Source organism: Nyctibius grandis, chromosome 30 (assembly GCF_013368605.1).
Source record: "Nyctibius grandis isolate bNycGra1 chromosome 30, bNycGra1.pri, whole genome shotgun sequence".
Lineage (NCBI taxonomy): Eukaryota > Metazoa > Chordata > Aves > Nyctibiiformes > Nyctibiidae > Nyctibius > Nyctibius grandis.
Genome location: NC_090687.1, coordinates 5,066,529 through 5,090,118, shown reverse-complemented (window position 1 = coordinate 5,090,118; position 23,590 = coordinate 5,066,529).

Here is a 23,590-nt window from a genome sequence, read left to right as displayed (position 1 = left end):
CCAGATAGAAGAGATGATAGGAGCTGCAGGGAGTAAATTTTACCAGAGGCAGATTTTAAACAAGTAGTTTGGGAGATGTCTATATTTTCAGGAGCTATTTCAACTGAACTGCCTCCAGCAGAGTCTTGGATGAAAGCACAGTTGCAAGCTGGTGAACGCAGGCCCCAGTTTGTCTGTTCTTACTGTGCATTAACAAATCTTACTCAACTATGTAAGTAAGCATAGGCCCTTCTGCTCCCACCCTCCTTTTGGAGGTGCTATGGCAGTAGCTTGCCGCCTTTCTAAAATGAGACACTTTCACCTTTCCAGACTGTGGACTAGAGAAGAAGAATTGGCAATCTTTTTAGCTGTGTGCACAGTCAGGAATACAGCAAAGAATTTCTATCCTCTTCCTGCGCATGTGCCAAAGGAGTGTGTTTTCAGTTCTTCATTTCTGGGAGGTCCTTGATTTTCCTGCTTCAGTTTCTGAGACACAGAAATGACACAGTCATTCCTCTGCCACAGAGCTAAGTTCAAAAAAATCAGCTGGCTGCACACAAAAAACTAGATTATTAAAATAGACATCTCCTTTTCAGTCATGCTGAAAAACTTAAACAACTGTAAAGATTTTCACTATCATGAGATCCTGAAAGCCTGCAATATCACTCTCAAAAAGAGAGAACAAATTAAGGAACAGAAAAAAAACTGGAGTGAGGAAAGAAATAACCAGAACCCACAGATATTCCGACAGAGGAAGAATGAAGGACATACTGCTAACAAAACATTTCAATAAAAGGGCAAAGACTGAGCACAGTCCTTATTGTTTATGAACCAAGAGTTATAACTGTCATTGCCGAAGGATGAAAGCAAGACTACGTTCGTTCTCCATCTAGATTATTCCTGACACACCAGAAGTACCAAATGAGCCAAGATAGCGTTCCTTTCCTAGATGCCATCAACCTGCATCAAGCGAAATGGAATGCTACTAGATAACTCTAATGAAGCAGCCAAACTAATCCTAACCAGTTTCCTGCCTGCAGTTTAGGGAATTCCACTCTTAAGATCAGAAAGATGTATTTGTACTGAGAATGTTTTACCCTTACTGAGAATAAGGACATTTTATGAGAACCCGTTTGACCAGTGAGAGTTGAGTCAGACAATCTGATTTAAAAAAAAAAAATAAAAACCACAAACGACAAAACCCAGAAAACACACTATAAAAACCAAAACAATAAAAAAAAATTAAAAAAAAATAAATCCCCCCCCCCCAAAAAAAAATCCAATCCCAAACCAAAAAAACCCCATAGTTCTTTTCATCACATCTTAATTCCATTTCCAATGGGCTGTTCACAAATCTTGTTAATCCAGATTGTGCATAGCCTAATCAAATGTCAAGAAAAAAAATTAAGCTGAGAACACTACTACTGGCAAACAACAAAAATTGTCCCTGACTCAAAGGGTCTTAAGTTTAATGTGGTGGAGGGAGAAATGGCATACAAAGCAAACCAACCAACCAACCAACACAAAACACAAAGACCCCAAACCAAAAACCAAATGCAGAAAGTATATTTCTGTTTTCTATGGCTTTCACAGAGAGTCAGAGATCAGCCTGGCTTTGCCTGAAATAGGATGTAAGTTTTCACACCACTGTCAGTTTGTTAAAGAACACATGGAAAGGTTCAAACTGGAATAACGCCTGAAACTAGATAACTTGACACCATGTCTGGACTGTGTTTTAAATAGTTTGCATAGTTCCAGTTAGGGCTCTTTCAGCCATATTTGCTGTCTAATGGATGATTAAATGACATGTTTTTAAAACATGAAGCATTGGCCATTTTGTGTTGCTGGTGCCGTCCTTTTAAATTTCATGGAAATGGAGTGAAACCAACCTAGACTGGTTTTGAAATTCCTACCACTAACTGTACCTCAGTTACCCAACATACGATGCTTATTCATGTAATACTTAAATGTGACGATTTTTCTAAGGGAAGCTGAAAAATTGTCAGAGAACTGTAGGTTCTCTGTAGGAGGGATGGGGTGGATCTTCTCTCTGCTCTTCTCCCGACTCCCCTTCTCAGGTTCTTGTAAAGTGACTTGGTCTCCTCAAATCAATATAGCACAAACCAGTAAAATTTTTCATTATTTTCTGTTGGGCAGGAGGAACTTAATTGGTGAAAAGTAGACATGCAGAGCACATGTATTACTTTTTAAAGCTGCTGTAGAAAGCAGAAAGTTCCAACTGGCTGAATGGCACATTATCCAAAAAATAAGTTACGGCTCCTTTATGATAAATCAGGTGCAAGAAATCCTTATCTTCATCAGTTGCTGCTTCTCCTTAACACTACAACTTATTCTCCAAATCAGTTGTGCTGATTCAGTTGTTTCTATGGATATGTTTCAAAATAGATCTGTGAAGTGATCCAGCGGTGGTATTTAAAAATATTACCTCCTCCACAACTCATACACACACCTACTCAAAGAAAAGGATCATGGGTGTAGTTTCATAGTGCACAGGGTCTAGTGCATGGCCACGTTAAACAACCATTCCCATGGTTGAATCTGCACCGTATAATTGTATCCACTGTCAGGGCAAGTTTGAAATGGTTCAGACAGAAAAGGCTCCTGTCCTAAGCCAGATTTACTGTTAAAGAAATCACACTGGATCCGCAGGCTAAATCCACATTAGGGCTCGTTATGGGCAGGTCTCTCCCAGAAACATCTGCAGAATGCCATCCCCATCACTCCCTATTAAAGTTAACTCGTTTATTATGCGTATATCACAGCAGGACTTGGCCTCTTGTTCCTTGTCAATAGTGCAACTTACACTGTACTATCCAAAAGCCACACAGAACAAGCGTCCTTTCCATGTTATTAAAAGAGAACTGGTGCCAATCAACCTAGGACAGTGCAGAGGCTGAGCCCTATCTCAGAAAATTCTCAGACACTGACACTCTTAAAATTAATTACTACTCTGTACAGCCCGATTGACAGAAGCCCTAGGCCCTTTGACAGTGACATGTCAAAATACAGTTCAACGTGGATGTAGCAAGGCATACTGAAACTGGCCTCATACTATAAGTATCATCAAACTTCAACTGCAAAAAAAAAGCCTCCTCTCTCTTGGGGTGGAGTCACATTTTTATTTTCATAAAAGAACGGGCTATTAAATTTCGCCTAAAGAAAATAAATTGGCAAAACAAGTAATTCATCTCTTCTAATGTAAAATACACAGCTCTAAACTAATGAATATTCGAAATGAAGAGAGTGAAGTAAAATTATTCCTACATAACCTACAGATGTTGTAGGCAGTCTAAAGCATATGCGCTCGGTTTAGTCGTTTTATGAAATGCATAGCCATATATCAGCTTATCTGGAAAGTTAATTTATATTTATTATTTTTTAGCCTGAGCATATTTGAGCACAGGCTCATTCTTTTCATTGGATAATCATAACTGGAGATGCAGATATTTCTTTGTTCTTTATAAGCTTCCTAGAAACAAATACAAGAAGCCATTCTGTAGGGAAGACTCAGACTCTTAACAAGAACAGCTTTTGCAAAATAATGTTGTCTAAAAGCTAGAAAATGAAAGAGGGGCAGTAGTTTTAACATATTTTCAGAACAGATTCCTTCTATAAAGTTGAATTGCTGCAGTTATCTGATACAAACTTTGGCAGATATTTAGCAGACCAGATGTCCACAATAAAATGTTATTTAATGTATCTGTGAACAGTTTCCAATATGCAAATAACTCAGTTTCTGCAAACATCTGATGGACAACTGCCAAAATGATGGGTGTTCATTTCAATAGAGTAGAAGAAGTGGCTATAAAGATTCTTAGTTTTCCGATAAAAGCACCATTTAAAATATTTATTTATTCATTTTACAATAGTGCATAAGGAACATGTTTGTTTCTAGCAAATAGTCCAGAAATGTAATAAAGTAATCATAAACTTGGGAATAAAATCAACAATGCCTTCAGCATTGGAAAGATGGAGGAAGAAAAAGCAAAGTATCCAAAGGATGCTTAGCAATTGTTTTCCACAAAAATTGTATGAGGTGCTTTCACATGGTTGCCAGATTTCAAAGTGCTCTAGTAATTTGCATTGCTCGGTTTTGATTTTGCCTTCTGTGATCCTCTGACACTGTAATACACAGTAATGGCGCAGTAATGCAGGCCAGCAGACCGATACAGCTGACTGGCGTGGAGACAAACTTGTCTTAAGATATGAGAAAGCATCTTGGTGAATTACATCCCCCAGACAGAGCACTCCTCAACATTAGGAAAGCTAGCTAGATTGGAAATAATTTCCTCCATAGCCTCCAAAACATCACAGAATCACAGAATCAATCAGGTTGGAAGAGACCTCAGGGATCATCGAGTCCAACCATTGCCCTGACACCACCATGTCAACTAGACCAGGGCACTAAGTGCCATGTCCAGGCTTTTCTTAAACACCTCCAGAGATGGTGACTCCACCACCTCCCTGGGCAGCCCGTTCCAACGTCTAATGACCCTTTCTGAGAAGAAATGCTTCCTAATGTCCAACCTGAACCTCCCCTGGCGAAGCTTGAGGCTATGTCCTCTTGTCCTATCGCTAGTTGCCTGGGAGAAGAGGCCAACTCCCACTCCACTACAACCTCCCTTCAGGTAGTTGCAGACTGCAATAAGGTCACCTCTGAGCCTCCTCTTCTCCAGGCTAAACATCCCCAGCTCCCTCAGCCGTTCCTCGTAGGTCAGACCCTCCAGACCCTTCACCAGCTTGGTCGCCCCCCTCAGGACTCGCTCCAACACCTCAACATCTTTCTTGAACATCAACCACCACCCCATCCTTCCCAGAGTACAGGACCTAGGGCAAAAGGCAACAAGGCAGCTTTGATACTCAAGTAGAGAATAAGGGTTTACAGCTCCATCACTTTCTCTAGGCTTTTTCATGTTATCTATTTTCTCATTTTCTTAAAGAATTGAAAAATTTCACCCAGCTGATGGGTCTTCTCAGTTTGTTGTAATTTGATTTTTAAATAACCACTTTGCTGTCATACTAAATTGTCTCCAGATTATTTTATTAATCTTATAAGAACATTAAAAAAATCAGTTATGTATGGTGTTTACTACTGTAAATCAGTAGTGTTCTAATTTATGAGAAAGCCCCTTTCCCTCTGACTCCAAAGGAAACATGATTGACCCTGACACAGTTATGTGCTCCAGAGGGGAGACAGTCTGTCATGTTCAATCATTTCTTGATCGAATCCAAAATGGCAAGTTAATTGTTTAATTAAGGGAACAAGGCCCTTAGAAACTTCCATGTTCTACATAATTTTATAATGGGTCTACATAAATTAAATAAATAAGATCTGATTGAATATTGAATGGAGAGAACTTTCATAAGCAAAACCAGTGCTAAATATATGTGATACTAACAAAAAGCTATCAATGGCTAATCACCAGCGGTTGAGCCCAACAAAATAAGTTGAGTTTGATAGAAGTATTTTGGAATTCATATGAAAAATAATTGGCACATTTAAACACAGTTGTACCTCATTTAGGTTGTACCATGTTTAAGACAAAGAATGGATCACAAAAACAAAATTCTGTCTTAGTTCTTGAGGTATTCCTGAAAAACAGGATTAACGAAAAGCAAAGCAATTTGTGGAAAGTTGTGCTACCAGTGCTGCACCATTCAGTGTGCCTTTTGCATCTTAGAGGATTTTTGCCACCAAAATTGCTGCTTCCTATAGAGGTCACTTTTCACAGCCAATAAAAGTTCATTTTTATAATACAAAACTACCCATATTTGGAGCTCTGAACTAGGCACTTATCCATCCATTTGTTTATCTGTGAATGGGCCCACACACATGATAAATCCTGTTATTTATAAAGCAACGTAAATATGCTGATTCTTTTTAATATGTTATTCATTGAGTACAGCATACCTGCACTTCTTATTAGTGGAATTTCTCCAGCATTGTATGTTCTGAATAGTTTTCAGAAGTCTCTTTCTCTCTCCCCAAACTCTGCCACGAAAATTATTTCTTTCTTTAGCTTGAACTGTCATGATTTGATTGAAACTCGTAACAAAACAAAAGTTCATCATTAATTTTTGAAGAATCACAGTTTTAAATTCTGACCTCAACACAGCTAAACACATTTGTACGATTCTGCCAGTGTTACGCATCTGAGGTTTCTAATGATCCTTAGTATTTTGTAGCAAAAGCAAATAGGTTAAAGCTGACTTTCCAGCAAGATTTAAACTTCTGTGGTTTGTCCAGTGCTTGCTTAAGGCTAGAGGTACATACACATTGTCTGTGAAATTTAGGTCAGTTGATGTGTATTAAGCTCCAGGAACTCATTAAGACTCCTAATTGTTAAAAGTTATCTGGGAAAACTCATACATCACCGTCATGAATTAGAGGAGACAAGTCAGCCACAGAAGTTTTGAGGCTGCGGTACTATTTTGTGTGTGTTTGTTTTAAATACATTTTAAGCCATATCTACATCCAATAGCCTTATGAAACAAAGATGATTTTTTTTTACTTTTTTTTTTTTTTTTAAAGTGGGGAAGAAAGCCTGGGGAGGACTGTGAATTCTGAAAGTTTCAGATCACAGAGGTTCCAGTCAACTCAAATGTGCCTGGGGAGCGGGGGAAGAGAAGGGGGGGGAAGGAGAAAGGGGAAAAAAAGAGAAGGGGAGGGGGGAAAGAAGGGAGGGGGGAGATAATGGAGTCAGATATAGGAGCTAATTACAAGCCCTAGAGATTAAAAGTGAGAAACGGCAAGAACGCAGAGTGGTTTTGTACCAATACCAGCTCACACAGGAGCAGAGGGAAACCATGTAATCCTGCTTGGATTCATCAGTGTTTAATCAAAACCTGACTTTTCCCTCCCATCAATTAAAAGATTTGCAGAAGGCAGAAGAGAGGAAAAGGTAATAAGTCTAAATGTGATGAGGGAACTAGAGGGTCACATCAATAAAGACACATTTTTGTAACAATTGTCTTTGCTCCAGAATGAACAGAGAATCACAAAGAATCTACTTTCTCCAACCACGCCGAGGAGCTGTGCTAAATCTCTGATTAGACAAAGATTTTCTTTAAACTTTTATAGGAATGAGAAGGTCTCCGCTAATGAGAGTTTAAGGGAATTTCACAAATCTAAAGTGAAGGATACCAGGAGTTGAACATAACCTGAGGGTTTTCCTGTACATGTTCGCTAATATTACAAAGAGCTTTCAGAAAACCCTCTGAAGATCCTCTTTCCTACAGGAAGAAAAAGAAGCAGGGCAGATAAGACTTTCGGGAGCTGAAAAGGAAAGAATATTGCTATAAAGTTACATACGCAGTGTGTTGTTAGAGCAGCGAGAATCTTCCAAACACCATAATAAAATTCCTCTATCTAGAAGGTAATATGAAATGAAAAAAGCAGAACAAAAAAATTCTCTCCTTGCCCCTTCATAAGACAAACTTCTAGCGTACAAACCCCGTGCAACCTGAACAGGAATACGGTACAGTAACTGGGAAAGCGTAGCACTGAACCTCTCACAAACAGTAACTGAACCCAGGTCTTTCAGGATTACACCCAAGGAAGAGCTGGGGAAGTACAAGAGGATTTTTCACCCTTCTAGAGATGGCAGTCAAAGTCTTTGGTCCTGCCTGCAATGAGGAGTAAGACAGTCCCCATTCACACCTAGATGGCAAACTAGCCATTTGACATTACTGTCTGAAAAGTGTCCTGATGGCAATAGTGAACTTAAACAGAGCAAAACACCCATTAGATCATTTAAAAGGTATAACTTTTTCCCCCTTTTTTGTGGGCATAACTCTAAGCACAACAGACTTGCACTGTGCTGTCTGTCTTTGTATTGAGCAGGGACAAACAGCTGATCCTCCTCTAATTCCCCTGTTAGAGTGATAATTGTAGCATGTCAGAACATGAAAAAGTTTAAGCTGCACCTACTCAATGACCTATGGTAGGGGGGGGAAAAAATAAAAGCAAAAAAGCCTCAACAACCACGCTAAATTCGTCTGCCTTTATTGTGTTCAATGGAAGCACTGTTTTCTAAATAGTATATTGCTATAAAGCACAGACAGAGGGGAAGATTTAACCTTTGTATAAATGGAGAGCAGTCAAGGGCAATAAAAGCTCATGTCAGGTAAGAGAGGCTTATCAATGCTGACAGGGGTAGGAATGGAGAAGTCAGAACACTTGCTCCTGAGCACAAGGTGTCAGACTCATGGAGACCTTTATAAAGCTCTACTCTGTTTCTGTTTTGTTACAGAAAGCTCCTTGTATGTTGGAAAATCTGCCAGGGAAGGGAGCCACCTTTCCAAATCCTGAGGAAGGCAGTAGCTTGTCTTTCCAAAACAACGTGACTGAAGTGGGAAATACCGCTGTGATGGCTGCCATAGCAAAGGGACCACAGAAGGCAGCGCTTTGAAGCTTTCCTTGGAAAACAGGGCACTTCACAAAGCAGTCTTCCAGTTTGCGGGGCCTGGAGAGAGCTTCTGGGGCCAGCCTGTGGCAAGCCCCAGCACGGCCTGCATTAGGCCTCCAAGGGAGCACCAATTGATGGGAGCAGCCCTGGGGCAGTACACAGAAGGAGGACGGGCCATGGACACAGAAAAGAGATACAAGAAATCATCACAGAGGTAGTAAGTGGGCATGAAGAGAACCAAATGACAGCCAGGTGAATGAAGAGCTACCAAAACTAAGGCATATGAAGGACTTAAAAAGTTGGTGTGACCAGTTGGTCCTGAAAGCATCATGAATTGTCCACAAGGAAACACATTTAGGTTTAGTGCAGGAAGTTTAAACTTGGAAGGAAGACAATCAGAAGGTTACAACTGGAATAAAGTAGAAAGAACAGATGGGGAATTGTGTGGTGTGTGGGAAGGAGATCGAAAAAGTTTGGATGTTGGAGAAACTGGGGAAAAAAAAAAGCGCCACTCAAAAAAAACAATAATACATTTCTAAACATTGAGAGAAACCCTGGGGCAACATTGAAAAGGATGTGCCTTTGGAAAGGCACATCTTTGGAAAGAAATTATAGTGGAGAAGTCACAAAGAGAAGCTGCTGGAGCATCCTGGCTCCCTCACAGGAACACACTGCAGCAGCTACTAGGGAACCTACAGCATGTTGTCGCAGAAGAGCAACTGGTGATGTGCAACTGGTGTTGTCTCAAGAGTGCTCTTGGAAGCTAGGGCCTTCACTGGCTCTTTTCCTTCATTTGGCCTCAGCTGAAACAGCTTGAGGGAGTTATCTAATATTAAATCACACCACGCTCGTCTGAAAGATCTCTCTACACATAAGTGGCATAGAACCATCTTTCATCCTCTATATGAACCAAGCTCTAGAGTCTTATGCTTTCAACTGAAATATGGAAATACTTGCTCGTAACAGCCCACACTGTCTTTCTTCCAGTCTCACGTGCAATGAGAGCTTACGTCTTTGTTACTCAGAATGTCCATTACATAAGCCCAGAAGCAGCTTGCTAAGTGCGACCCTGCCTGGAGGTGCTTGCATGTGGTATCTGCGCACGCTACAGAACCAGTCTTCTTGCTGTTATTCCGACACATGCACACGCGAAAGACTGTACAACATTTCCAGTTTGAATCACCAACTGTCATGTATTCAGCCTCTAGAGGAATACTTTTTCTGTTATATTTTACTCAAAAAAAAAACCAAACCAAAACAAACAAAAAAAAAAAACACACCAGACCTCTGAAAGTGCTGGGAATGGGGATTATTGAACTTGTAACCTGTATGACATCAGTCTGAGATACTGTAGGTCTGGAAGCTCTCATGAGACCATAAGTCAGTGGCTGACACAAGGTTAACATCTGAAAATAATTGTGTCGCCAGTGTTCTCTTTTTGCATATATTTTATACTACTAATACCTGTTTTTTTTAAAGTCTCATGACACATTTGTGAAGTGAAACTTGGAGAAACTCAGTTCTTTAGAACTGGAGAGAAACTCAGCACTAGGCCTCCTTTAGCATCTACTATACAGTTGTTATGGTTCTGAACAATATTTAATGTTTTCTGTTTCTTCTCAAGAAGAATTCAGTTTTCACGTCAGAAAACACAGGAATAAAATTTTGTTCAGTATTCTAATAGCAGTACAAGTGTCGTAGATAAAAACATAAAATACTTGGAATAATAGTCGTAGCTAGGGGGATTGCGTTTATGGACTATTTGTTATTATGTGATGAGAATTGCAGGGAGCGACTCAAGTGATTATTTGTACTTGTGTGATCATATTTGCTTTGTATATAGTGGCTCTCGTAATGCGGGTATTTGTGCAGTCTTTGTATTTTACGTGGCTTCCCAAGAGTAGAAGCAGTAGTGAAAGCAATAAAGCAGGCAATAAACCTGTATTAATAATGTATGCAGAGCTATAGATGTCTATTTATATGATACAATATTAAAGTGTAAATAGATTGCTTTGGTTTTTTTTAGATGAACATGAATGACCAAAACAATGTTCTTAGCTTTTTTACCAACGACATCTTCATAGTGCTACATGTTAAGAAACTCTTTTAATAAACACACAAAAAAAAAAGGCCCCCAAATTTTTACTAGTCTGTATGCAACTGTAATATGGGTAAGAAAAATATGACAAAATTTGAAGTACAGAAAATACATCTAATATTCGTGTGCTTATTGCTTAAGAGAAACAGAATGTACTAATTCAGTGACAAAACCAGATTTACCCAAACATGCCGATACTTGTAAAATTCAATTCAATCCAACAATATTGGTAAAAACTTGAGGGCTTATTACTTCTTTATTATTTCTCATCTAAGTGGTGATGTTGACACTGAACAGCAAACAGTAAAGACTGAGGCATCTTCATTTGAAAGTGCAGCACAGATAAAATCTTGCATCGACCTTAGCCAAAGATCATTTTACGCTTTTTTTGGTGACAAACATTAGTAAAACCTACTTTTTAGGCTCTTGTTAACATAATCTGATCACCTGTTAGGGTGTTTTTAGGTCATTATGGTGGCTTGGTGCAGTACATTACACTTTACTAAGACAAAGTGTGACTCACAGCTGAATGAGCAGGAGGTAGTGTGGCCATTCTCAGGGAAGATGTCAAATTTCACTTAAGGATTTAAAAATTTCATCTTGCTGAGAGCATCTTCGGCATACATATTTGGTTAGCTGGTAGATCTGAAATATTACTAATGGGCATAATAAGTATTTTAACTGTAAAGCAGTAGTTATCATTGTTACCGTTTATTATATAAACCAAGGAGATCCCAAATCTTTTAGCAAGCCTCTGACGTCCCAAATTTTTGGACTCAAAGGCAGACAAAAGCAGAACAAGCAAAGCTTTGTTTTCTTCTGTAGTGAAAAGACTACAAAGTAGTACCTTCCTCTGCTGGGCTTTTGGTGTATATGAAGAGAGACCAGAAGTATTTTTGTTTGATCAAGTGCTTGATATCATAATAGGATCTAAATTTAAGTTTTCACTGTTTTTATGCAGGTGGCAACTGTGGACCCAGATCAGCAGTGTAAAAATCAGATTAAACTAATTTTATGACTACAGTTATGCGCATGCTTGCAGGGTCTGCTGAATTGCCAAAGTTATTCTGACTCTACTCTGTATTCAGTCAGTTTGGAGTCGATAGGTACCAAAACCAACATGTCCGTCTCATCAGATGGCAGTGCTAAGAATTAAGTTTTCATAATGACTACTATAAAGTAGTACTTTCCCAGCTATTTCAAACTGTATTCTAAAAGTGCATTGGAGGCAGCATGAAAAAAAGGGTTTCAACCATTTTTATTCATTCCCTAGCATACATCCAGTTTTTTATTCCATGCAGGTAGAACTGGCTCTGTCCCCATTCACAGTCACAAAGACCTCTGCTGCCTCTCACCTGAAAGGAGGACACATGCATCTTTGCTGTAATGAGTGCTGTTCAGTGCTGGGGATAGCTTGGAGTTCCACCAGAGCTCAATATTGAAAACAAGACTTCTGCAATGGACCTGGTTTATGCCTTTCCAGTCTCCCAAGCAAACCATGGCCATCTTGTCCTCTCATCTCTCCCTTTTCCTATCACTGTCTCAGTTTGCATCTCCACTTCTTCCTTCACTAACTTCACAGGTTAGAGGGGAGAAGCTTTACCTGCTGCTGTCAAACAGGAGCATTGGGGAGTGTGCAAGTACAAAGGAAATACAGGAATTCAAAGTGACTGTGATTTAAAATATATTCTTCAAAAAAAAGAAAGATCTGACTTGGTCTTTGGGAATGACAGACTGCGATTTTCTTATTCTTGCAGAAAGGACTATACACATCAAGGGAGAACAGTACCCACCTGAGAATTTTTGTATAGATATATCTTTGAAGAAGGAGCTTCTGGCATAAATTCTACAATTACCAGGGGATGGACAGGTAGTCTTTCACAGGAGGAGGAAAAAATAGAGTTATAAACAAAAAAAGTCAAGTAGTTTGGAGAATAGAAACAAATCAAGACAAGAACAAAAAAAAAAGAGACTGAAAAAAGAACCTGTCCAATTTTTTAGAAAGTTTCAATCTATTTGGTATTTGTTTGCAGGATTGCTGAAAATGTTTGTACCTCTCTGCAGTGAAAGATGGACCCCTAAAGAATTAGATGTTCGTGTTGGATGAAGAGACAAGTTTTCAGCCTCTCTAGGGCTCAGCACTCTGACATACACCGTGAGGCTGGGTAATTGCTCAGTCCTACAAACACCAGAACAATTCAATTTAACAAAAAAATTCTATCTAGAAAAAGCACTGAAAACATACTGGATTTGAGCAATATTAGGGTTAAAGCACATGCTGATAGTTAGAACTGAATGAGGATCCAAGTTAAGAAGAAAAATGTTTAGCTATCTCACCTATCCTGACTGAGATGATATAATTTGAACTTTACGACTTTCATTAATACAGAAGGGAAAAAATAATGCGAAAAGGTGATGGCTACATGAGGAGATGCATTAAAATTTTGAAATAAAGCTCTAAATAAATACAAAAGAAGCTGCAATAGAAGAGTAAAATCTAAGCTGTTTGACCTACAGGATAAACAATCAAGCAAGACCCTGAGGCTTCTCCCAGGGCCCACTGTGTCTCTTTGAACAAATCACATCATTTCTCTTAGCTCTTACTTCCCTCCTAACCTTTGTCAGTCTTGCCTAGTTGGCCTGTAAAGATCTTCAGGCCAGGGCTTGTTTCTTATTATGCTATACCAAGCACAGTCTCTATCGGGTCTTCTGGGCAGCCTGGTACGAAAATATTGGTACCAGCAGTACCATTGAAAACTGATGAACAGCTGTATTAGATGTATCTTGATCGCTAAGAGCGTAAGAATGTCCATGCAGGGCCAGACCAAAGCCCAGTGCAGGGTTCAGCTGACCTCCCTGTTGCCAGAGGTAATTGTCCAGGAAAAGGCATAAGCACAGGGCAAGCATTCAGGGATATTTCCGTAAATACTCTCTTCCCAACCCAGCTTTGTAGCTCATCGACTTTTCAAGCCAGCAGCAGTGATACTGGTGTCTTTGTTCATCTGAATGATGAACATTGCAATGCTAGCTAAACATTTCAGCTAAGGGGGATGTCCTGCAGAATTTGAGGTCACTAGTGCAGGTGGGGAATTAGCTGATGAAAACTGTTATTTTACAATGATGTAGGCAACTGCAGAGTTTAGTTCCTGAGGAAATCACACAATGACGGATAAACATAGACAGTGAATGCTCTTACCTATGGGGAGAAGTTTCTTCCATGATCTGAGAGTGACATGGAATTGCTACCAAAACTCCTAAAACCCCTGAGAGGGTATTATATACTGCTTATATTCTATCCACGTCAGTGCTGATGACTTCCTGATAACCCAGACTAGTATGTAAACTGCTTTTCTTTTACTTTGTCTTCCCTATAACCCTTTCATTGTGAATAAACAGGATTTTGCTTTATGGAAGCTGGTTAACCTTATGCTGAACTAAAAATCAGACTTGCAGTTAATTACCAGGATCTGCAATCTAAAGCCCTGCAATCTGAACATTTTATATAGAGAAAATTGAAGCACAAAGAAATGACTTAGGCCAAAACAGAAAATCTAATCAGACTTTGGCAGAGCTCAAAACAACATTAAATCTCTTATTGTAATTGCAAAACATATTCCAGCAAAACCTGATCATCAAATGGCAAAAGGAAATAGCAAAGATATTAAGAACTACAGATACAGTATGGCATTTGGGATGGTGTATTTCAAAACTTTATCAAGCCATTACATACCTAGTAATAGACTACCAATTATTTTCTTTATAAGTCAAATATATGGTAGATCTAGAGAAAACAACTCTTATTTAGTTAGGAAAGGGGGACATAAAAATGTCTGAGAAATATGCACAGTATGTCTTGTACGAATAATAAAAGCACTGCTATCATGGAGTACATTGCTAAACACTTCACAGAGGAACTCCCGTTTTCCCAAACACCAGAAAGACAGACACCATTCTCCTCTGCACTCCCGTGATTTCAGTTCTGTATTGACTACCTCGTCAAGACCAATAAAATAATAGCCAAACACTAAGCTGTCTGCTTTATATGAACATGTTTTGACCTCAAGTTGATTGTACCCCAGAAGTTTGAGCAAATCCTTGGTCAATCATTTTCTCAGCTTTCAAGAGCAAATATTTACGTGCATATCCAACATAGGCACCCACTTCAGTAAGCCCGTGCCAGCATACACAGCTGATTTGGGTATAGATTATCCAGAGAAAATACACTATTTCTTCACCTGCAGACATTGCAGAATTACCTGGAGAACACTGAAATCCTTTGAGATATTGTTGCAGAGGTAGTGTGAACCTCTTAGCACTGTGGCAGGTCAGCCCGCATGTAAGCTGAAACAGTATGCACAAATGATGCTCTAAAGTCCCATAGAAAACTTCAACATTGACTGGAGAAATACCTTAAACACTTATAATGTCCATAACTCACATCAGCCTTACCTTCTTTTACTGGGCTTTGGTTCTGCAAAGTGTTCAAGATGAATTACGCATTCACTTAGGAAACTCTCAAGTGCTTTAGCCCTGATTCACTCTCAACAAGTGAGTCCCAAAAATAAGTTCAGAATTGTATTGCCAGTCATAGTGATTCTTAACTTATATTGCCACTGCTTGGACTCTTTTGCTTGAAATATCCTGCGGTGTCTCTTTCTGCACTCACCGTATCAGCAGCAGCTATAGCACTTCAGTCTCACACCTCTTGGGGAGAAGAGGTATGGGGTAAATATCCAAAACTTGCAAGGCTGGAGGAGTACAGTCTCCAGAGTCCATATCTCTACACAAACTGCTCACTGAAACCAATTTGAAATTCTCTTTAATTGATTTAGCATCATGCCCTTTACAGAGCAGTGAACTAGGAACAACACCAGCTGTTGATTAACTGTCAGTTCAACCTACTCCCCGCATTCACTTGTGCAGTGGATCTGCAAATGTGCCCACCTGCAACTAACAGCCCCATTCAAACAAGAAAGAAAAAGAAAAAAAAAAAACAACAAAAAAGGAAAAAAGGGTCCTCCTGAATCTGTGAAAATGAATGAGAGAAAAATCTGTCTCTCTGAAAAATGCCCATGTCAGATAGTACTCAGTAGATCTGCTAACAGAAAGTTTTCGAGAAAAAAAGGTACAGTTGTGGACTGTTTGGAACTTCTAGGACAAAAATAAATAGCCCTTTGTGACTCTGAAAGCAGCTTTTTTGTTTGAAATCTTGTATTAGTCTGTGGGCCTTTGCAAATACATAGATGCAGGCAGTGGAGTGAAGCCTTTACACTATTGATTTCCAGAAAGGCTAAGATATGTAGGACTGCCATTGCAGTCAAAACCATTGAGAACTGGTACATGAAACATCTAAGATACCTAAAAAAAAAAAAAAAGCAACACACCCTCATCCTGTAGTGGAGCAGAAGCCTTTATTCTTAGTAATTTTTTCCTTTTTTATGAAGTTTATCTTTTTAATGCATTTTGGAGACATGAAGTTTAGTCTCTTGAAAAACAAATATATGAAAAAAAACACCCATCTGCCTCTGTTCAGACAGACCAAAAGGTTTGAGAGCAAATCTACCCCACAGCCTTTGCTCAGTGGTTGCCCTTTTTCCAGTCCTGCCATACAAACCATCTAGTTCTTGTAGAAGAGTCTTTCTTCTTATCCTCTCAGAGATTTCCCCAAGACTGAATATGACACAGGACCTACAGGTACCGTATGCTTTTCTGGAGTGGCAACTGGTACAGGCAGCATCTGAAATGGTGTTGGATACCTACATTCGGCAGCCCTGTGGCTGGGTGCCCTCTGTGCCTCACAGAGAAGGAGCAATTCCCCTCCCACTGCCCTGAGTCAGACTCCAGCAACCCCAGGCCAGGGCAACTCTGCTGCCTCCCCATCCCACCTGGCTACACTCCTTTAGCAAAATGTACCTTACTACAGGATTTTTTATTTTTTTTAAAGAACATCAAAACTGTACAATAACCCTATTGCCCTAGTCACTTAGGCTTTGTAATTTACATCTATGGGATCTACTATATCAATGCAAACCATAAAAAACAAACCAGAGAACATTAAATACTAAGTGCAGACATTCCTCTGAGACATGTATCAAGGTGGGAGAAAAGCTGTGATAGTTATTATTGTTGAGAGCCTGATGCAATTCTGAGCTTTCCTGGTGAAATTCAAACCTGCAATAAATATACCTCTTCCTTTACAGTGTGTCAAGTTTTCTTGCTCTACTATTTTTAAGACATTTGTAGTAACAACAACACAGGAATAATACTATATAAATAGATATATTCTATATGCAGCATACTAGAAATCCTGAACTTCTTAATGATACTATTGGCAGATGTAAGCCATGAAACACTGCTTAGCTATTCCTTTCCCAACAGTTTTAAAATAATTTAGCTTAAACAATATTCTTACAGTTTAGTCCTGCTGTAGATTTGAAAAAAAAATTTAAGCTTGAATCAACTTAGCGACTTGATTCAAGAAAGAAAAAAACAACAGAGGAATACCCAAAAAGGGAAGGAATTTGGCATTTATCTATTTATATTAGAAGTGATCTGTCTAGGTTTCACTGGTGATGGGTTGGGCATTTGGTTTTGCAAAAGGTTAGATAACAAACAGAGGCAGCATCAGTTTCTGTTGTCGACCAGGTGCTGTCAGCAATTTGTGAGAGCGGCAGAACTGAAGCAATGGCCTCCCTTTGGGGCCAACTTACCAAGAGGGTCAATTATCCTAATAAGAAGATTGCTAATAGCATGCTGAGCATCCAGCCAATTTTCTTTGCAGATATGGCTGAAGACTGATCAATGGGGGCATGTAGGCTCCCATGCCATCTTCCCCCTTGTGAATGGTCTTAGTGACCATCACAAAACTTGCGTCTACAGCCTGATCCTGGAACATGTCCAGGATCATCTCTTGAGAAGCAGCGATGCAAGATTTCCTGACAAACACTCTATCCTTCTGAGAAGGATGGCTCCAAAATACTCTTATCACTTTGTGTCAAAGCACTGACAACCTTCCAACTGTATTGAATACTTAGCATTTACAAAGCACAGAAAAGTGGAGAGGATGGACACAAGCAGGCAGAGGTTTTTTTGCAAGCCCATTTTCTATTTTTCTGTCTGTCACAAATTCAGGATTCAGCATGTCATAAAATCAGAATCTGCGTCTCTGTACTACAGGACGGGGGCATGTTTGGGCAAATGGGCATTACTGAAATCAGCACATAGAGAAGAAGGAGGAGCAGCAGGTGTATAACTACAGGAGAAGGCTATATAACCGAGGGAGAATTCCGTCTTCAGAAATACATGATGTCTCTTTTACCCAGTGTAAAAAGAAGGTGACTACTGAAGCTTCCCTCCAGTGATCCCTTCCCACGTTACTTTGCTTCCTCTGTCTCTCAGTGGTGTCTCACTCAACTACATGGTTAGTATCCCACAGTATTTATTTACAGACCAATAATTGGTTAAGCTGGCAACAACATACAGATGTCACCATCTGACAGCTGTTTGTTGGCTTGCAAAAAGTAAAGTGGTGCGTTTTCAGCGTGGAGTCGGCCAGGTGTCCACACTGTTAAAAATGCCAGTGGTACAACTGTCACTAAGTGATACCACTGATGGCTGCAGAGAGGCCAGGGCTGGCCACTGCTGGGGAGTGAAGAGCATGCTACCAGCCAGAGGACAGTCAGTGGGATCACTCCAGCTGTGTTTGATGGGAGCTAGACAAATCCGTCTGCAGGGTTCCTCCTCCTGGCCTCTGCATTAGTGCACAAGTCATTTAAAAAGTGACAAAGACAACATTCTTCTTTAAAATGGCATAATACAAGATTTGAGTCTTGCCATGGTTTGAAAAGGGCTGTGAAATCTTCACCTTGATGAGCCTTGTGCTATCTAAAGCAAGTTAGCATATTCTTCCCTCCATTGAGCTATCAATGACAACTTATGCAATGATTATGTAAAATAGGATGGCAGAATCCACAATTCTGAACAGAAAGCAAATAGATGGTTTTCTCTGGAATGGCTTAATCAGTTTTCTCCGTCTAGTTCTGTGGGTTTTTCTGGTTTTGCTCCACTCAGCAGCTTTGCAGTGGAGGGGGCACTGAACTGCACGACCTTACAGAATTAGCTACCTGCACAATTCCAAATACAAACCGTTCTCTCTGCAGAGCAGAAACACTTTCTTTTTCACCAAAACCGAACATGTTAACTAACCCACCATGACAAACTCTGTACTACTGCAGTCAAATCTAAATGGCTGTCCGGTGATGCACAGCAATCTCTTCTTTTAAATTCTAGCCTGCTTTGTTTTGCAAACACAACTAGTTACAATTATATTTTTCATTCTTTCCACATCCCTTCCAACCACCTGCAGTCAGAGCATGTGTTTCTCATCCAATCAGTTCATACTCTCTACCTGCCGATGTGGAGATGACCTGAAGTAAATGGATAACACAACCTACCTGCTACCTGATTCTTGTACTGAATAAGCTTTAGGAGTGGTTTCAAGAGCTTAAGTAAGTTGGCAATCGGGAGCTGCCTTTGGAAGTATATAGAAATAAAACATAAGTGAGGATCATTTTGTGGTCTGATTTTAGTCATACTGGCCTAGATTTTCTGACTTGGCACTTCGGTTACGTTTAGCTTAGTTAGAATTCCTCAGCACTTCACAATCAGGATCAAATTTACTAATATTGCAGAAACTAGCCCATAGTTTAACCCAGCAGTGCGCTGTAACAGAAGCCTAACATTGGATTAACCAGATTCATGTCAAGTAGAGAAAAGCAGGAAAATGGCAAATGCAACTCTGGCATAGCATCCGTCCATACTGTGGCTTAAGTGAGCCACTCTGGGTAGAATGGGAACTACCTTTAAATATCTTAAACACAAACAGCAAGACATTTCTGGAAATGCCCGTCTGTTATAACTCGGTGGTTTCCAGGGCTATTCAGATCCTCCACCATTTTCAAGTAACCAAGAAAATAATGTTTTGTATATATCTTACTAAATTTGCAGTCTTTTCCTTTCCTTATATCTGTGCATGTATTATCAATATCTACACATATTGTTTCTGTGGGGATTTACATCTGTAATTTAGCATTTCCCAGTTTACAGAGAAGATTGAACAAAAAAGGACTATCTGACAATATTAGGTGGTGCTGGATAGTATTACTGAGCTTTGTAATTATCTTATCTCTACCTGCACAGCCATAGTTTCAATCAAAAAAACCTCAGTCACTTCCACTCTTGCTGCAGATAATGTGGGCCAACAGATCACTTAATCTATACCTATTCCTCTGCAGACATGATAACAGAAGTAAGTACTAACTTCCCTAGGATAATCCTGCATCCGACTCGTCTCGGAGTAAGAGAATCACTGCTGCATGAAGCAGTGACACGCGGAGGTGCAATGCCATCACAAGTTGGGTTTCCTTGAGACCAGAAGTTACAACTCAGAGAAGATGCAGCTCCTATATAATTATTTTATTCACTTCTCCACATACACTCACATCAAACACTGAGAGTTTGGTTTTCTCATTATGGCTGTACAAGGAATGGAAATCACTTTGCAAGCCCTTTCTCTTTTCCTGCAGTCCTGTAACACTGCTGTTATAAAGGGTTTTGTTCTTCTCCATAGAACTGTGGGAGGAAAACAAGGGCAAAAGGACACACAGGTGAGCTCTGATCACTCATTGCCCTCTGTGTCTCAGGACACAACTAAATTGAACCCTTGGACACTAATTTGAGTTTCCAATATTTCACTATTTAATTGCCATTAAAAATCCCCCCCGCAAAGGATAAGCAGCAAAGTAAGAAATCCTTAAGAAAAAAAAAAAAAAGACAACAGCAGCAACCCTCTCTCCAACCCCAAGAAAACAAATGCAGCTTCAACAAACTCTCTTTTGGATACAGTTCTATTCAGTAGCGAGATAAAATTAACCAGAAGAAATTTGCCAAGGCTGACATATGTCAAATTGCAAGCATTAGTACTGTAGCATATACCTAATTCATAGCTTTTACAGAGCATTTTCAGCTCTAATCATGCTCTCACACTATTTAAATATATTTTAAAAAACAAAGAGCCCTGTAACACATATTCCCTAATGCACATTCGCAAGCAAAGCATCTATGGTCTCAAATCCAGCATGACTCACGTTACAGAGCAAAAAGAGTAAGATGATTAAATAGACTGGCTCACCCAGCTTGTTTTTACACATCAATAAATAACCTCAACACAGCAGAAACAGAGATGTGGTTTTCCGTTTGGAGTTAATTCAAACACTGGCTCTTCTTCAGACCTTCCACACTATGTAAAATAGAGCTGGGCAAATAATTCATTATGAATTATTCATTCAATTAATTTAATTTCTTCTGCTCGCTAATTAACTATCTTGACTTTTTTGAATGTTTTCATTATCTGAAAATTATTTACTCAACAGTTTCTATGAATAACTTCTTTCCTCTAGATTGTTCACAAGCAGATTACTGCAAGAAATCAAAATTGTAAATTCAAGCTGTGCTGAATAGTTTTAATTAGACATACAAGTCACATGCCATTTTTTCTGGTTCCTTATTGGCTATATATAAAAAAAAAAAAAAAAGCCAACACAACACAGATATCTCCTGCAAACAAACCCATTCCAAGACTGACATTTATTTGCCACAAACTTTCTTGAACATACTGATTTTGTAGCATAAAATGATTTTGTCTTAACCTTTGAAAAAATAGCAACCTAAGCATGTTAAATTAGAAAGGTAAAACACAGCTTGCATGCATCTATTCTTTGACTGCTTCAGCTTCCCCTAGAAGTCTAGATCCTCTTCTAGGCTCAAACCTCCACCACAGCTCCCTACTCTAAATCTGGGTAAGGGAAGAATGACAGTGCCACCAGTAAGAATAAAGTCAAGAGGACGTCTGAATCTCCTCTTTAGTCTCCATACAAGCAGAAGGTCATCTCCTGGCCAGGTGTAGCAGGCTGTAGGGAAGCTCTTACACAGGTTCTGTGGTTCTTTTTCTACTTTCCAGAGGAAATAGATATATTTATGGGGATAAATAAAAAGACCATGTAGAATAAGTCTTGCCTTTTGATTCAGATCACACCTCAGCACTGGGTTCACCATTTCCTTGCAGTGGCGCCCACACAGGTCATTCAGCCATCTGTGCCTCTGTTCCCTGGCTACAGACCCAGGGACAGAAACGTGTCCTAACTTGCTTGGTTGATGTGATGGTAATAAGCATAAAAGGGAAGGATGAGATAGGAGACAACTACAACAAGCAACCAGAACATGGTCCATAGCAATAAACCTGTCTGGGGAATCATCTGTATATGTAGATGAGGTTTATAAAAAGCCTTTCAGCTTTCCAGTAGCCAAGCAATGAAATTTTTCCCTGCATCATCTGAAAACAAAAAGAAAAAAATCCCCCCCAAAACCCCAAACCTACCTTGAACATCTCTTTCTTCTTCCTTCAGCTGTTGTTGCTTGTAAATGGGCCATGTTCAGCTGCCACTCCCTCTAGGGTGAGAGGAAAGGGAGAAGTTAAGATGACAAATAATAGTCTGTCAGAGCATAGAGTATTTCAAAGAGAAACATGGAACTACTGACAATTACCTACTGTTTCTCAGAGGAGGTGGCAGCAGACCACCTCATAGGGCATGGAAGAGTGAGAAGGAGCTATGATTGCTGTAATCATTACCTGCTATGACCTGAGGGAACTGAGCTGCTACCATCACTTAAAGTTAGTTAGCAATTCTCTTGCCAATTTACAGCCAAGTATTATATCTGCTTCCCACCCACCTGAGGTGGAGGAATTGTGCTGCGGACATCTCATCACATGTGAACAATCAATCTTAACTGAGCTCATGAGACACATGTGGTGCGAGTTATCTGCTAAAAGTTACAGATTTTAAATGGAGGTGATGGTTAACCAAGTATATATTTTCATAAGAAACATGCTAGATTTGAATGTATTCACCCACAAGAACAAATCTTTAGCTTAACCTCTGTGCAGATGATAAATTATTTCAATTTACATCCTAAAGTGTCAGTTTGACCTTTTTCTTCAACACATTAAAGACCCCGTACTCCACAGTGAAGACTTTATGAAACAGAAGGCTATACATAGGCTTTGCCAAGAAGAACTCTTAACATACGCTACAAATGAAATTGTCTTTAAAAAACATTTTCAGATAGTACGTTACAAATAGATAACATATGATTTCTGTTAAAATAATTTCTACCTCTGTCTTTGATCTAATACAATGTATTTCCAGCCGATTAATTTTAGTTAAAATTAGTGTCCTACAGTATTTTCATTCATACAAAACAATTTTTCTGTAGTACCACACGGACCTAATATTGATTAAAGTCCTTGGAGACTTTCTTAAATATTTAGAGCTGAACTTTAATTCTACTCACAAAAACAATCTTAACTCATTTCTTGACTACTGGAATTCCTCTTATTAAGTCTCTAGCATACGTGTTACAGCAAACAGATGAAACTCTTGGTGACAATATGCATAATGAAGAGACCCCATTCCTTACAGAGAAGGCTAATTAATCATTAGGTGAGTGCTAGTAAATTTTCTGAATCACCAAGTTTCTGACAGACATGCTGTTAAGCCAGCAAAATGCCCGCAGATGTTACTTGCCCATCAGAGGGGAACATATTCTCTTGAGCACTCTGAGCATCTTGTCATGGTTTATTTATTTATTTTCGAATGAAACAAAAAATTAGCAAACCCATGTAATGATTAATGTATATGTGCAAGCAAACAACAATAGCATGAAGCCTATTAATAATTAAAGCTAGTGCTGGATTTTAAGGTACTAAAGTAGAAATATGAATTGCTTTCCAGCGGCTCTGAAATGGTACAGTTAATAGATCTACTGCACTGTCTCCCTAATCGCTTAAGCATAACTTTATTCAGAGAAAACAATCCTGGATTTTCACAGCAGGATTCTCAGTTTTACTTTGCTTTCTCCCTGTGCCTTTTAGTACTTTACTAGAGCAGTCTCCACACAAAAGCTCCATCACTACGTTCAGTACCCTGTGTCATTCTCTCCCACCAGCTGTAAAAGCCAGAGCCCTGGT